At 42.0% G+C, this 14,748-nt stretch overlaps 1 long non-coding RNA gene across 1 annotated transcript in view; it reads left to right on the top strand.

Annotated features, from left to right (window-relative positions):
• The window catches only part of LOC145509025 (uncharacterized), a 236,036-nt gene extending 221,504 nt beyond the window's left edge, over positions 1-14,532 (top strand). The window contains exons 8-10 of the long non-coding RNA XR_014055795.1: positions 1,378-1,470; positions 2,389-2,483; positions 14,124-14,532. This is a non-coding gene — a long non-coding RNA (uncharacterized LOC145509025). The remainder of the gene's footprint in view (positions 1-1,377; positions 1,471-2,388; positions 2,484-14,123) is intronic.
• The last annotated feature ends 216 nt before the right edge of the window (positions 14,533-14,748 follow it).

Genomic DNA, 14,748 nt, shown 5'->3' with positions numbered 1-14,748 from the left:
ACTGGTTTTGTGAAGATGACTTTGTCCTCTGGACCTGTAAAAGTTCCTACCTGTTTCTTAGTGTCTGTGGCTCCAAGCTTTAATGTTACCCTTAGACCCAAGCAGCCAGTGTCCTGCCTTGGCCCCACAGGGTCATGACCATCTGCTGGCTGCTCTTCCTGGGGACAGGAGTTTGTCACTCCTTTGGGTAAATACCAAGGAGCACGATTGCTGGGTTGCATGTTAAGAGTATGATTACTTTTATCAGAGGCTGAAAAACTATGTTCCAACGTGGCTGTACCACTTTGTGTTCCCACAAGCAACAGAGGAGTGTTTCTCTTGCTCCAAATCTTGGCCAGAATTTGTTTTTTTCAGGGAGATGGCTGTGGGGAGGTGCCCACTCAAGGCTGACTCCTGTTCTAGACCACGCTCTGGGAAGCAGAACCCCCAAATTCCTGCTTAAATCCATGAGCCGGCTTTTAGGGTCACCTCACAGGAGCGGACTGTGAAGCTCTGGGTGTGCGTATCTGTAAATCTAAGGGGTAGATGGTGGGTGGCTGTTTGTAGAGGGAGACTGCACGTGGTGGGTGAGTGGAGCTTAGACATGAAGATGCAACCAGGTCCATGGAGGACAGTGGGGAAATCGAGGCTGGCCACATGGTTATGGAGCCTCTATTTGTGCTGTGTGCTCCAGGCCCCTCAGGCCCTGCAAGCAGCTGCAGCCAGCCATGGTCATAACCATATGAGGAGATGAGCTATCTGTTCCCTGGGTAGCTAGAAAGGACCCTGAAGGCACACTGGGCCTTCTCGTCAATTTTCTCTAGTTGTTTTCTTGGGCAATTGAAGCACCCACTTGAAATTTCACTGCTGAGATGATCGGAAGCCACAAGGGGTAATCTCACTGTTTATTTGACCTTCCTTCTGGCCTCAGCAGCTTGGTTCCTATTTTCCCGTCTCCTATAGCTCCCCTACTTGCAGATATATGACTTTACTGGCAGAGTCGCCCTCCATGATCCAGCCACCGTACTTCACCTCATCCCCGTCATCATCCACACAGGTTTTTTCCTCACAGTATCACTCCCTCTGATCTTCCACTTTGGCCTCACAAGCAGCTTCTATTATCTTTGCCTTGATCTAATCCACGGTTTGCAGTGTGGTGAAATTTTCAGGTGGAAGAGGAGAGTGCTGTAGTCCTACTGTGGGTAGCAGAAGGAAGAGGGGGGAGAGAAAGCACTGTGTATATTTAGCAATGGATACCTTGAAACCACAGACTATTGAGGCTATGTATTCTTCTATGGTTTATGATATTTGTCAGTTAGCCATTTGAAGACCCATAAAAAGAAAAATGCTTTCCCTTGGAAGAGCACTAAGGAGAGCAAATTATTATTATTTTTTCAGATAAAAAATGAAGAACTAACATGTAAACCTCTCTTAATCAAGAGCTCGGATGCTGATCTGGGGACAGGCGGGATATGTAGGTATCAATAGAAGGTAGGTTTATATCCCACTGATTCAAGAAAAATAAAAGACAAGTTGGGACCGAGGAAGTACATGCCTTGAGTGGTGAAAGCAGCTCACTGAACTGTCACCAGGGAGGAGGACTTAGTTTTGGCTTTCATCATCCGCTACCTGTGGGATTTTGAACAGTTTACTTTCACCTTCAGGTTCCTCATTTGTAAACTTAGCATATCTTCCTTGATACCGTACAGGGTGGTTGTGAAAAATGAAGTGAGATATTGACCATGAAAATACGTTGTCTACTGGCATACACTGTACATACGTGTGGGCTCTAGGTTCTCCCCCACGTTCAGATATGTCTGAGACCTAGACCCAGTCAAGGCCGGTAAACCCAGCTCGGGTTTTTCCCATAAGCTTCTATGCTCGGTCATAAAAGCTTGTTGGCAAAATGAAAACAATATAGATAATATTCTGCTTCTGTCACGCAATCCTTTATTTCATTTTTTGTTTTGTTTTATAAATAGAAATAGCATATGTTATGATGAGCCATGAAGATCATACCAAGGATCTCCCCAATAGATCCTTAAATGGGAAAGATAAGCTGTATTCCCCAAGGAAGCCTAATTCTATGAGACATCAGTGACTTAAGGGTTAGAGCAGCAACTTGGCCATTATCCAGTTCTGATGGACCTTGGGCATCATATTATCTAGCCTATTGGAAGCTAGTTTCCTTGGCTATGAAAATAATACATTACCATAATTGCTAAAATCTCTTTCAGCTCTGATTTCTAAGTCTACCATACACATACTCAGTTTTTTTCTTTTTAAAATGATGAATAAGCAAATGCAAAGCCAACCAGAACCTAACTCATCAAAATCATTAACGGATTAATTAAATATTCTATTTGTTCAACAATTGTTTCTTGAATGTCCTCTTCATGCCCGTTCTAGGTGCTGAGGACATCCAGGAAAATAAGAGACACACGACCCCTGCTCTCATGGTGCTCACGGCTTAGCAGGAAGGAAAGCAAAGAAGCGGAGAGTGAGTAAGGAAAATGCTGAACAGAGACATGTGCTATAAAATGGGAAATTTCACGTTCTTAACTATACCTCCTTCCTCCCATAAATCCCAAGATTTCTGATGAAGTATTACCTTTTACATAGACTTAGAGCATTTTGTTGCCTGTATGGTGACAAAAAGAGAAAATAAATTGGAAAGGGTTTAGGGAATTCTGAAACTTTGAGATTAGTAACTCTTTCCACTTGGAGAGCAGGAAATCTAGACCCCCAAATGAGCAACTCTTGGGCTTAGATACAGCATCAAATAGATGGGGTTCGTCTGTGGGGAAAACACTGACCCGCATAGTCATTGAGCTACCATGGGTCAAAATCTAGGTAGACTTTTTGCATCTTAGTTGAGTCTATTGATAGGAAAAAGATCCCAAATATGATGGAAATAATTTCAAAGCTTGCAAAGCCTTATCAGTAGTCACTATATATTTGCAATTAAAAAAAAAAAGAGAGAGAGAAAGCCATCAGCTATAGTGCTAAAACACAAAACTGAAAACTTAAGAATAGGTAAGAAAAAGTTTTGAATTTAATGAGCATCAGCACTACAAGGGCTTCCCTTGTAGCTCAGTTGGTAAAGAATCTGCCTGTAATGCAGGAGACTCGGGTTCGATCCCTGGGTCAGGAAGAGCCCCTGGAGAAGCAACCCACTCCGGTATTCTTGCCTGGAGAATCCCTGAACAAAGGAGCCTGGCAGGCCACAGTCCATGGGGTCGCAAGAGTTGGACACGACTTAGCGACTAAACCACCACTAGCACTAGAGAAATCGGTCAAACCAGATCATATGACCTTCAGTTAGAGAGAAATCTTTGTGGGTTTTTCAAAGTGCTCAGTGGTTGAGGTGCTGGTCCCTTATTACACCATATTTCATGTCTAAATATATGGCTTTCTTTTCCCTTGATTTAGCGATGTCATGAATGCTACACTTGTGCTTCACAGTCATGACCATAGTCATTTTATTTGACACATAAATGGAACAAAGTAAGAAGAAAGAAAAGAGTAGGAAAATTTTCTGAAGAGAGGCGTGTATGTGGACACTTCAGAAAGAAGTCCTGACAACCAGTAGACCACACAGCATATTATAAACATCAAACTCAGGACGGGACTAGATGTGAATTACTCCTACCACAAAATAGAAGTGATCGTTATTTGATGGGTGGAGATGTTTGCTAATGCTATAAGGGTAATCATATTGCAATGCAGAAATGTATCAGATTAACGATGTTGCACACTTTAAACTCACACGATGTTACATGTTAACTATATTTCCATTAAGGAAAAAGAAGACCTGTTTCAAATTCACCCTGCTGTGAGGGGTGAAAGGCAAGAAACGTAAGTGGGTGGAGGAGGTTGGGGGAAAGAGGGTATTTATCTCATGGCCAGGAAGGAAAAGGCAGAGACTGTAGCCAGGGTGGTGGAAGACAGCGCTGAGTAACTTCATGGGACTGGTGACAGACTGCAACCTAGGATTTATATTTGGGAATCTTTGTCAATCAGCTATTGGTGTGTTAAAATGTGCCTATTTTTGAACATTTACCTTGGATGTACCAGTGCTCTCAGCCAGGATGCATCTTCTTTTAAGACAAGCTTAATGCTCTTTCTCATCGTTCAGCACATCTACTGTCAGAAGAGAATGACTGGCTGACATTTTAGCACCAACTCCAATCTATCTTCCTCACTAAATGCTGAATTAGAGACTTTATGCACACAAAAATATGGATTTCAAGAAATTACTTAAAGTGGTTAATGTGCTTAAAGGTCAATGAAGTAAGGTGTGTTTTGAAAGAATGTAATATAAAGCATTAAAAAATATAGATTTGAGAGCTCTTTTGCAAGTTTTACAGTCTAAAATGCAATACTTAGTTTCTGTGAGATTAATATACCCACAAAAGAAATTGTTACTTGCATTTTGACTGAGTTGTTTCTGAAGCCACTGTGACACCAAATCTATGCTGAATAGAATATGCAAGGGCAACAGTGAAACTATAACTCAGCCTGGTGTGATTATGATGTTTAAGTAGAAAACAAGATTCAGGGGAAGTGTTTTGCAACAATGTCTCCTCCAAATAACAGAGTATTTACTGATTCACCAAGAAAATGCCAATTTTCAAAAGGGCTGTGGATGTCACAAGCAATTAGTGTGTCTACGAAAGATCTTCTGCAATTCCGAGAGGAGACAGGAAAATGTTATATAGAATGTGACACGTAGGGGTCATTTCAAAAGTAATGGATACCGACACAGAGCTACAAACAATTTTAAGGTTTACACATCACTCAAAGAAATTGGATTAGAGCCAGAGAAAAAGATGTTTTATATTACAGTTTCCAAAAAAAAAAGTCTTAAGGGCATTTGATACAAGACAGGATAATATCTACCTTCTTTTGAAATGGAATGTACATGAAGGCAAAGGGTTGTATGTCATTTCTGAGGTAAAATGTTACCATTTTGAGCATATTTCTTTCCAAAAGACTTCATACCTATAATAGCTTATACATATTAAAATAGTTTACAAGAGGCCTGTAAATAAAGTACCTGAATCCTAGTGTTCAAAAGTCTTAGCATCTGCTGAAAGAAATACTCTTCAGCTGTTTCACAGACTTTGTCTAAATTCGCAAATAGAAGCAGACTGCCATTTACTTTTCTTATTAATAGAAACATAGTTTAGTGCTTTGACTCAGAGTTGGGATGACTTCTGTATGCATTGGTTGGGAGAGTGGTTGATCCTTTGAGAAGAGTTCTGGTAGCCATCATGATAGTTACTTTTATTTCTGTGGGCCTTAAAGTGGTTTGAATGGTGGTCTTCAAAAGTTCTTTGAATGGTGGCCTTCAAAAAGATATGCTTACATCCCAGTTCCTGAGATTGACAGATGTTACCTTATTTGGAAAAAGTGTCATTGTAAATGTAAGTCAAGGACCTTGAGATAAAGAGGTTATCTTGGATTATGTGAGTGGATCCTAAATCCTTACGATGTTCTTATGAGAGAAAGGCAGAAGGAGGTTTGAAACAGAAGAAAGAACACAGAGAATAAGGCGTTGTGAAGACACAGAAGATATTGGAATGGTGTGGCCACAGGAAGTCAAAAAATGCCAGTGGCCACCTGAAACTGGAAGCGGTAAGGAAGGATTCTTCCCCTGGAGCCTCCTGAGGGAGTGTGGCTTGGTGGAGACCTTCAGTTTGGACTTTTGGCCTACAGGAGTGTGAGAAAATAGTTTGGTTTTTTTTTTATTGTTTTAAGCACCAGGTTTGTGGTATAGTTTATCTACAGTGGCCACAGGAAACTAACACAGAAATACCTCCTGTGGTTCTTGAATACTAAAAAAGACAAAGGCACCATGTAGAAGATTGTCTAACTTGCCCATCCTCCATGGCTCACTCAGCACCCAGGTGAGGTCATAAACACACGGGGAGGTGACAGAAAAGATAGAGCAAGTAGTTCTAAATTCTAGACCTGAGGAAAGATAGAAATCATTTCTATCAGCTTTCTTACCACAATACAGCTCCTTGTTTCCTTTTTACTTGCCTCCTGTCCACCTTTTCGGTCTTTGGAAGAGGAGGGCAGGTGAGACATAGGAAGAGGAAGGGATAAACAGGAAGCTAGGAATAAGCTGAAAATAGTAAGGGCTCTTTTCTGACAAGAAATCACAATTATGGAAAATAAACTGAAAAATAAATGCACAAAGAAACAAAGAAAACAGACATATAGGATAGATATAAATTAACACTGAGAGAATAAGGTGACTTTTTTTCACAACCTTAACATTTGATGAAGTAGGTGGATTATATTACCAAACTAGGAGATAGAATATTTCTATGTTTTTCCAAAGTTGCTGAATTGTTGTTCAGTCACTCAGTCGTGTCCGACTCTGCAAATCCATGGACTGCAGCACGCAGGCTTCCCTGTCTTTCACTATCTCCCAGAGTTTGCTCAAATTCATGTCCATTGAATTGGTGTTGCCATCCAACCATCTCATTCTCTGTCGTCCTCCTCTCCTCCTGCCTTCAATCTTTCCCAGCATCAGGGTCTTTTCGAAAGAGTTGGCTCTTTGCATCAGATGTGTCTGGTGATGAAGGTAAAGTCCGATGCTATAAAGAACAATTTATAGGAACCTGGAGTGTTAGGTCCATGAATACAGGTAAATTGGAAGTGGTCAAACAGGAGATGGCAAGAGTGAACATTGACATTTTAGGAATCAGTGAACTAAAATGAATGGGAATGGGTGAATTTAATTCAGATAACCATTGTATCTACTAGTGTGGGCAAGAATCCCTCAGAAGAAATGGAGTAGTCCTCATAGTCAACAAAAGAGTCCGAAATGGAGTACTTGGGTCAATCTCAGAAACGACAAAATGATCTCGGCAAACTCTGGAAATCTCTTTTCCAAGGCAAACCATTAAATATCAAAACAATCCAAGTCTATGCCACAACCACTAGTGTTGAGGAAGTTGAAGTTGACTGGTTCTATGAAGATGGACAAGACCTTCTAGAACTAACACCAAAAAAAAGATGTCTTCTTCATCATAGGGGACTGGAATGCAAAAGTAGGAATTCAAGAGATATCTGGAGTAACAAGCAAGTTTGGCCTTGGAGTACAAAATGAATCAGGGCAAAGGCTAACAGAGTTTTGCCAAGACAATACACTGGTCATAGCAAACACCCACTTCCAATGACACACGTTGCTGAATAAGGAAACACAAAAGTGACTTGCATAGCATCATTTAATTTTTTAACACTTAGAAACATTTTATTTATTTATTTGGCTGTGCCAGGTTTTAGTTGCAACATGCAGAATCTTTAAGTGCAGCATGCAAACTCTTAGTTGTGGCTTGTGGGATATAATTCCTCAACCAGGAATGGAACTTGGGCCCCCTGCATTGGGATCATGAAGTCTTAGCCGCTGAACCACCAGGGAAGTCCCACAACATCATTTAATTTTACACAGATTTTTTTGGGGGGGTCTGGAACAGTTAGGGGCATATTGTTTTAGCCCTTATTGAAGTCAGAGATTGAGACTTCTTGGTCTCTAGTTTCTGTCCCCTCTCCCTCTCTCTTTTGCCCTACCTTTGAGGCATGGTTCCTCAAATTTCCCTTAAAGGGGATAAATCTTCTTGATCTTATTTCTAGATCTCCTCAGTCAATTGAATTTAGGATATTAGTTCAACAAATTAACTTGTCTCTTGACTAGTATGTTTTGGCTTTTGGCCCCTTGGCTTTAAATTATTGGGTTTAAGCATTGATGTTTTACTAGAAAACTTTGACTTCATAGGGGCTTCATAAGGGGCTTCCCAGCTGGCACGAATGGTGAAGAACCGACCTGCCAATGCAGGTAGATGTAAGAGACACAGCTTCGATTCATGAGGTGGGAAGATCCCCTGGAGGAGTAAATGGCAACCCACTCCAGTGTTCTTGCCTGGGGAACCCCATAGACAGAGGAGCCTGGCGGGCCATAGTCCATGGAGTCACAAAGAGTCGGACACAACTGAAGCGACTTAGCATGCAGCATGCATGTGCTTCATAAAATAGCAGTCCAGTCCTCTAAAGTCTAAAGTAGTGGAGGTGTCTTTCAGTGAAAAGAAATATACAACTAGACAACCCTACAGGCTCACTCAGGCCAGCTCATATTCAGGTGCCATGAGGAGACTGGGAATGTCTAGGGTTACTCCAAGGTAACTTCTCAGACAGCTGCTACTTGTGAGGAAACTCGTCTTCTTTGGGTTAAGGAGAAGAAGGCAAAGTGAACATAGATTCAATTTGCTTCAATACAAACTGCTGTGGGAATAACTTGCTGAGTCAGCACACTGCAAATGGCTTTGTGGGACGCCGCCATGTGGACCAGAGTTGCCTCAGAGGATGTCCACTCAAACAACTCAGCTGCCGTGGCCTCAGCCTGGATCTTCCCATCTTCCTGATCCATCCGCCATTTTTCTTTCTTTAACTAGGTCTCGCTGCACCCTTCCACTTGACCAAGCCTAGCCGATTAGCAGTGATGCCATGCTCCTGGGACTTTGTCAGGGACATGTTCCCTTGATCCCTGCCTAGCTGAGATCCTGCGCATTTCAAGGCCCTGCCTAACCCAAACCTCTCATAGTTACAGACTTCCTCCTCTCCAGTCAAGTCACACTGCTGGAGCCCCTTCTCTCATCTGTCCTGTTTCACAGTTGATGCTCTTCCTTTCTCCCACTGAACTGTAACTTCCAAGGGACTTGTGTCTTGCTTGTCTTGTATAGCTGACAGAGGACTTTTTCTCTTGTATCTGTTCAATAAACATCATCTAATGGTTTAAAACAACAACAACAACAACAAAAAGAAGGGGTTTCTAGAGAAAATTGTGATTTGGACAGTCACAAAATGATTTTAAAACTCCCAGAGTTGCTGGAGAACCCTGAAGGAATTGCCTGGAATACTCAGAAATCAAGTAAACATTTGAGGATTAAGAAAGTAAATCATTATCCATAATTAGATAGACAGAAAGTTTTGGAACTAGCTCAGAAGTTACCTCGTGCAAGTTACTGCAGATGGGAAAACCAAAGATCATTGTTGCCAAAATCTTAGTAGTTTAGAATGTCTTGCTTGGATTGTGGCAACAGCCTCCTAACTGGTCTCTGTCCGTCATGATGCCTCCCCCAAACCACAGTCTTTACAAAGTCATATGTATACAACGAAAAGGTGACGCTGCCTTGGTCCTGCTCTTAGAATGATGTCCAGACACTATGGACTGGCATGTAGGGTCTTTCGTGACCTTCCTCCTTCTGCCTTTCCAGTCATGTCTCAGTAGATTGCTTATGTTCTTCTTTCAAATTCATTACTTCTTCTCTGATTCCACGTTCTCTCAGGTCTATGCTTTTTGAGGGATTTGTTTTTTCCTGCAATTTTCTCCCTTTTTTTCATCTTTTTTTTTTTTTGAAAATTAATTTATTTATTTTAATTGGAGGCTAATAACTTTACAATATTGTGGTGGCTTTTGCTGTACATTCACACGAATCAGCCATGGGTGTACATGTGTCCCCCATCCCGAACCCCTTCCTACCTCCCTCCCCAGCCCATCCCTCTGGGTGGTTCTTATTCTTTCAAATCCACTGACGCAAATTCTTCAGGCTGAGTATGCTCCAGGTGCAAATGTTATCCTAGCACCTTTCAGGGCAGCATCTTCTACACTCTGTCCTATTAATTGATGTTTGTTCTTTTTCCTAAAGGTCAGGATCGTGTCTCACTCACAAGTCTGGGGCCTTGGGAATCCCTACCACAGAGGAGCTATTTTAGGCAATGATGCCAATGAGGTTCCCCAGGAAGAGCCCGTAGACTGAAGAGGGCCTCAGGCTGAGAATGGAGACCCGAGGAAGACCAGCGTTCACAGGGTCAGCAGAGGAACAGTACCCACCAACGGAGACTGAAAAGGAAGAGGAGAATCAGATAGGAAGCAGGTTTGGAATCCAAGGGAGGAAAAAGTTTCACATTGAAAAAGTTTTCAGCTGAGAGGAATATCGTAAAGAGATCCAAGTAATTAAACATGGAAAGGTACTCACTGGATTTGGTGTTTAGGAGCTCACTGGGTGGCCTTCACAGCAGATCACAAGGTCTTTGGCGAGGGATTAGAATGTACGTGAAAAGTCACATCCAGATACATGACATATGATCTGCCTGGAGACCATAGGATGTCTAATATCCTTCTGTTATTAGGGTCATAGTCCCGGCTCTCAACACAAAGAGATATTTGGCAAAAGTTGACGAAAAGGAGGATATATTTCTGTGCTTTGGATATAATTTTAATCCCAGCTCCTGCTGTACAGTATAATCTTACATATCGCCTCAGATTCTCTAAGCCTCACATGCTTGCCGCTGAGACTGCGTGGTCCCCTGTGGGCCCGGGCACTCTTGCCACCTGAGGCTGGCCACCTGCCTCCCTGGGGCCCCCGGCTCCTTGGCCAAGTTCAGGCATGGCTGCAGCTGGTCACTGACGCGCTGGGCTGGCTTCCCCACCAGCCATCGAGGGAGCTGGGTGACGTGACTTGGAACCTGGGGATGGAACTCCGTGTATGGTGATGCTGAGAGACGGAAGATGGGAAAGGGCTGAGCAGATAAACTGACTCTCTTTCCTCTTGAAGAGACAGCTTTGAGCAGCGTTTTTGCACAGGCTGTCTGGAGACATCCCGGGTGGCTGAGTGACTGCACCTGCTGAGCCGCCAGCGGTGTGGCTTTGTGGCATCTGGTGAAGTGGTGGTCAGCGCAGGGACACCCCGAGGCTTCCCAACCTGCCGCGTCACACTCCCCTCCCATTAACTGTTCACCGCCCAGGGGCTCCACTTTTCAAGTCAATTATCCCTCTGCAGGCTCTGTTTCCAGGCTGAGACATTGATCTTCCATGTCTCTAAGGATGCTGGTGATTGTGGTAATACCAACAGCAAAGTCCAGACCTTTCCAGTCAAGAGCTGAATTGTCCTCTCCTTGCCAACCTCATGGCAATTGATAGAGCAGAGATGTTACATGATTTGGATGACATGAATAAGGGGTCAGGATTTATTTTGATGGACATCATGTCTGTTTTGCAAAGGTTAGAAAATTGAATTGAAAAAGTCAATTATTGTTTATTTAGGGTATGAGAACCCAAGACCCACGTGCCAGCTTATCACTATGGCACCAGGCTTTGACTTACCTTTCTTGGCTGCATATGTTAGGAAAATAGAACTATTTAAACATCAAGAAGAAGATGATTTTATCACAACTCCACAATGCACTTAGCCCACTGTCAGCTGGGCTCCATCTGCACAGATGTGAAATTGCACTTCTGTTGAAACAAGAGTCCTTTAGGTTAAAAGCAATAAATGTTATTTTACTTAATTGAGAGATTTTTCGGATCATTTCTTAGGCTTTTGGCATCCCCTCTCCCAAGAGGAAAAGTGAACTCAGATATCCTGAAGGAGAAGGAATAAATTAAGTGCTGGAACCTAAGAGAGTGAAGCCCTTAGAAGGTGGAGAAGAGTTAAGAGAGGAGGTGGGCATTCTGAATAGGGGTTGAGGGGAGAAAACAAAACCAGTAATTAAGTGCCAAATTCTACTTCTACAAGTTTGGCTATAAAAGTTATGATATATTGGATGGTTGCTAGAGGAAGAAGCTTCCATCCTTTTGTATTTTGCTTTTTCAATACTGGGCAGACTTTCGTTCATTCCATACTGAGGGGAAGGAGCCATCTGTTGAGTGAGAGCGTTGCCACAAAGAGAAAAGGTTTCCCTTGTTATCCAGATGACTCCTGGGGTCGCACTTGAGTTCTGAAATTGTGTGGTCATTTTGCCCGCCAGCCCTCAGTTTCCCTGATCTGTAAAATGAGGACACTGCACTAGGTGGTCCCCGGGGTTGTGGGGACAGATGCAATTTTCTTGTGCAAACATTCTGTTGTGTAAAGTTGTGTTATGGGGCCTGTATTGACTTGTTTTCCAGTCTCCCACTGTTTCTTCCATCTCTGAATCCCAGAGCAGAAATATGGGTGTATTACTGATCATCCTTATTCTAATGGCAAAATTACCATTCTGAACAGTGCACATGAGGGAAAAAGTAGGGTGGGTAACAGAAAATTGAAACTAACAAAATAATACTCTGAATACTTTGAGAGACTGGTGCACAGATTCTAAAGTCCGGATGTGCCTAAGGAAGATGGAAGAAGTACCAGATGAGTAGAGATTTGGCTAACTCTAGATGGAGAAGGGGAAGGGGGAGAAAGAGCTAATGATTTTATCATTGAAATAAACATCAGGAGCTGCAGGTTTTGCTGTTAGTTGGGCAAAGCTTCTCTAACTCTCAGACCTACCGGCCCTCTCTAAAACTCAGGCTATCACATCTCCCTTTTGTGTCTCTGCAACTTGGTGGGAAAGATACATGCAGTCTTGCAACCTTTTCTTGGTTCTTCTTGTTCATTATTTCAAACAGTTTCTGTGACTGTTGGCTGATTGATGCTGCAACGAGATACAGTTGAGATAGCCTCTTAAAAAGGGGGAAAGCACCGATAATTTTGGGGCCTGGGGATGGTAGGCCTACTAACTTGATTCTCTTTTCTGAGAACCTACAATCTATCAGCACTTTGCCCCAAGCTGGTGCACAGAAGTGAACAAGACCACTGGGGTCCATGGAGCTTCCATTCTGGATCAGACTTTCTCTTGGGGATCTGATTATTTATTCTGTGTGTTGTTAAATAATTATTTCTCATTTTTCACAGGCAATTTAGAGGAATGATGCAGATTTTATTCACTCAACGAACAAACATTTGTTGAACATATACTGTGTATCAGTGGACTTTCAAGATATTGGGGATAAAATATAGAACAAGACAGACTCTATTCTGCCTCTTGAAGTTCATGCTTGAGTGTGGAAAATAGAGACTGAGCAAATTATATGTGGTGTGGAAAGTTATGAAGAAATATAGAGAATTGAGAGGCCCACACAGGGCCTGAAAGGTCAGAGAGCAGTTGCTGAAGAAGTCATGTTCAGGAAGTTTAGAGCTCATTCTCAATTATTTGAATTTAAACAATGGAATTCATTGTAAAATTTTAATCTCCATTTGACTTCCTACTCTTACTTCGTATGACTACAGGTCATTTCTATACTCAATTGCTGCTTGCTAGGGAGCTGCATCCTCATTTAAAAGTTAATAAAAGTAAAACACTATTAGGAAGGTAACTTGGGACAAATAAATAAAGTGTTCTTAAAACAAATACTAATTATTTAAAAATTACCTGTTATGTTTATCTGTGCTATTTTTCCTAAATGTGGATAACTGAGAACTGACTGTAAAACACTACTTCTAGCAGATAACTGATCTCTTCCATAGATCAATTTAGGTTTTATTATTCGTTATTTATTTATTTGGTACTTATTATTAAATTTATAATAAATAATTTATTTATTTATTTATTATTCCTTATTTATTATTAAGCCTCATTCTTAAAAGAGCGCTGTGTGTGTACACTTTAGTTGCTCAGTCGTATCTAACTCTTTGCGACGCCAAGGACTGTAGCCCGCCAGGCTTCTCTTTCCATGAGGATTCCCCAGGCAAGAATACTGGAAAGGATTGCCATGTCCTCCTCCAGGGGATCTTCCCAACCCATGGATCACACCCAGGTCTCCTGCATTGCAGGTGGATTCTTTACTGACTGAGCCACTAGGGAAGCCCTAAAAGAGAGTTAACGTTTCCCAATTACTTTGCTGTATATCTAATTAACCATATCTTATGATGCTCTACAAAAGCATTTCTGAAACTCTAGCTTGAGATGCTGATGACTAACTTGCTGCGACCATTAGGACGATGCTGCTGCTAGGGACACAATCGCAGCCTCCCACTGTGCTCCACAGTGGCACTGCTCTCAGTAGCCCAAACATGGAAAAACTTAAGTATTCATCAGCAGATGAATGAATAAAGAAGACGTGGTACATATTAATATGCACCATGGGGTGCTGTGTGTGCTCAGTCGTGTCTGACTCTTTGTGACCCCAGGCACTGTAGCCTGCCAGGTTCCTTTGTCCATGAAATGTTCCAGGCAAGAGTACTGGAGTGGGTTGCCATTTCCTTCTCCAGGGGATCTTCCTAACCCAGGGATTGAACCCATGTCTCTTGTGTCTCCTGCTTTGGCAGGAGGATTCTTTACCACTACATCGCCTGGGAAGCCACCATGGAATACTACTCAGCCGTAAAGAGATGAAAACAATGCATTTACAGCAACATGGATGCAACCAGAGATTATCATAGTAAGTACAGTAATTCAGAAAGAGAAAGACAAATACCATATGATATCATTTTTATGTGGAATCTAAAATATGGCAATTTGGGGTTTGTAGATGCAAAATATTACACTTAGAATGGATCAACAACAAGGTCCTACTGTATACCACAGGGGACTATATCTAATCTTCTGGGATAAACCATAATGGAAAAGAATATTTTTTTTTGTATATATGTGTATAACTGAGTCACTTTGCTGTACAGCAAGGGTTGGCACAACATTGTAAATCAACTATATTTCAAAATAAAAAAAGACCTGATTCTTTGAACTTGTATTCCTTTCAGGTAGAAGGCAATCCAGCTGTGGACCCTAGAGACAGGCCAAGGCCTTGGAAGGCCAGTAGCTAGGAAATGAGCATTAGGGAATTAGACCACTTGGTTACACGCATTTTATGTCAAAACACAGGTTCAAAAGCCATGTGTATTGTAATTCACTGAACAAATTTAAAATGTAGTTACAAAAGAGGTAACCTCATTG

The sequence above is a fragment of the Giraffa tippelskirchi genome, chromosome 6 (assembly GCF_054371585.1).
Source record: "Giraffa tippelskirchi isolate mGirTip1 chromosome 6, T2T-mGirTip1v1.2.pri, whole genome shotgun sequence".
NCBI classification, from domain to species: Eukaryota; Metazoa; Chordata; class Mammalia; order Artiodactyla; family Giraffidae; genus Giraffa; species Giraffa tippelskirchi.
The sequence above is the reverse complement of the archived record's forward strand: the minus strand, read 5'-3'. Positions and strand labels throughout refer to the sequence as shown.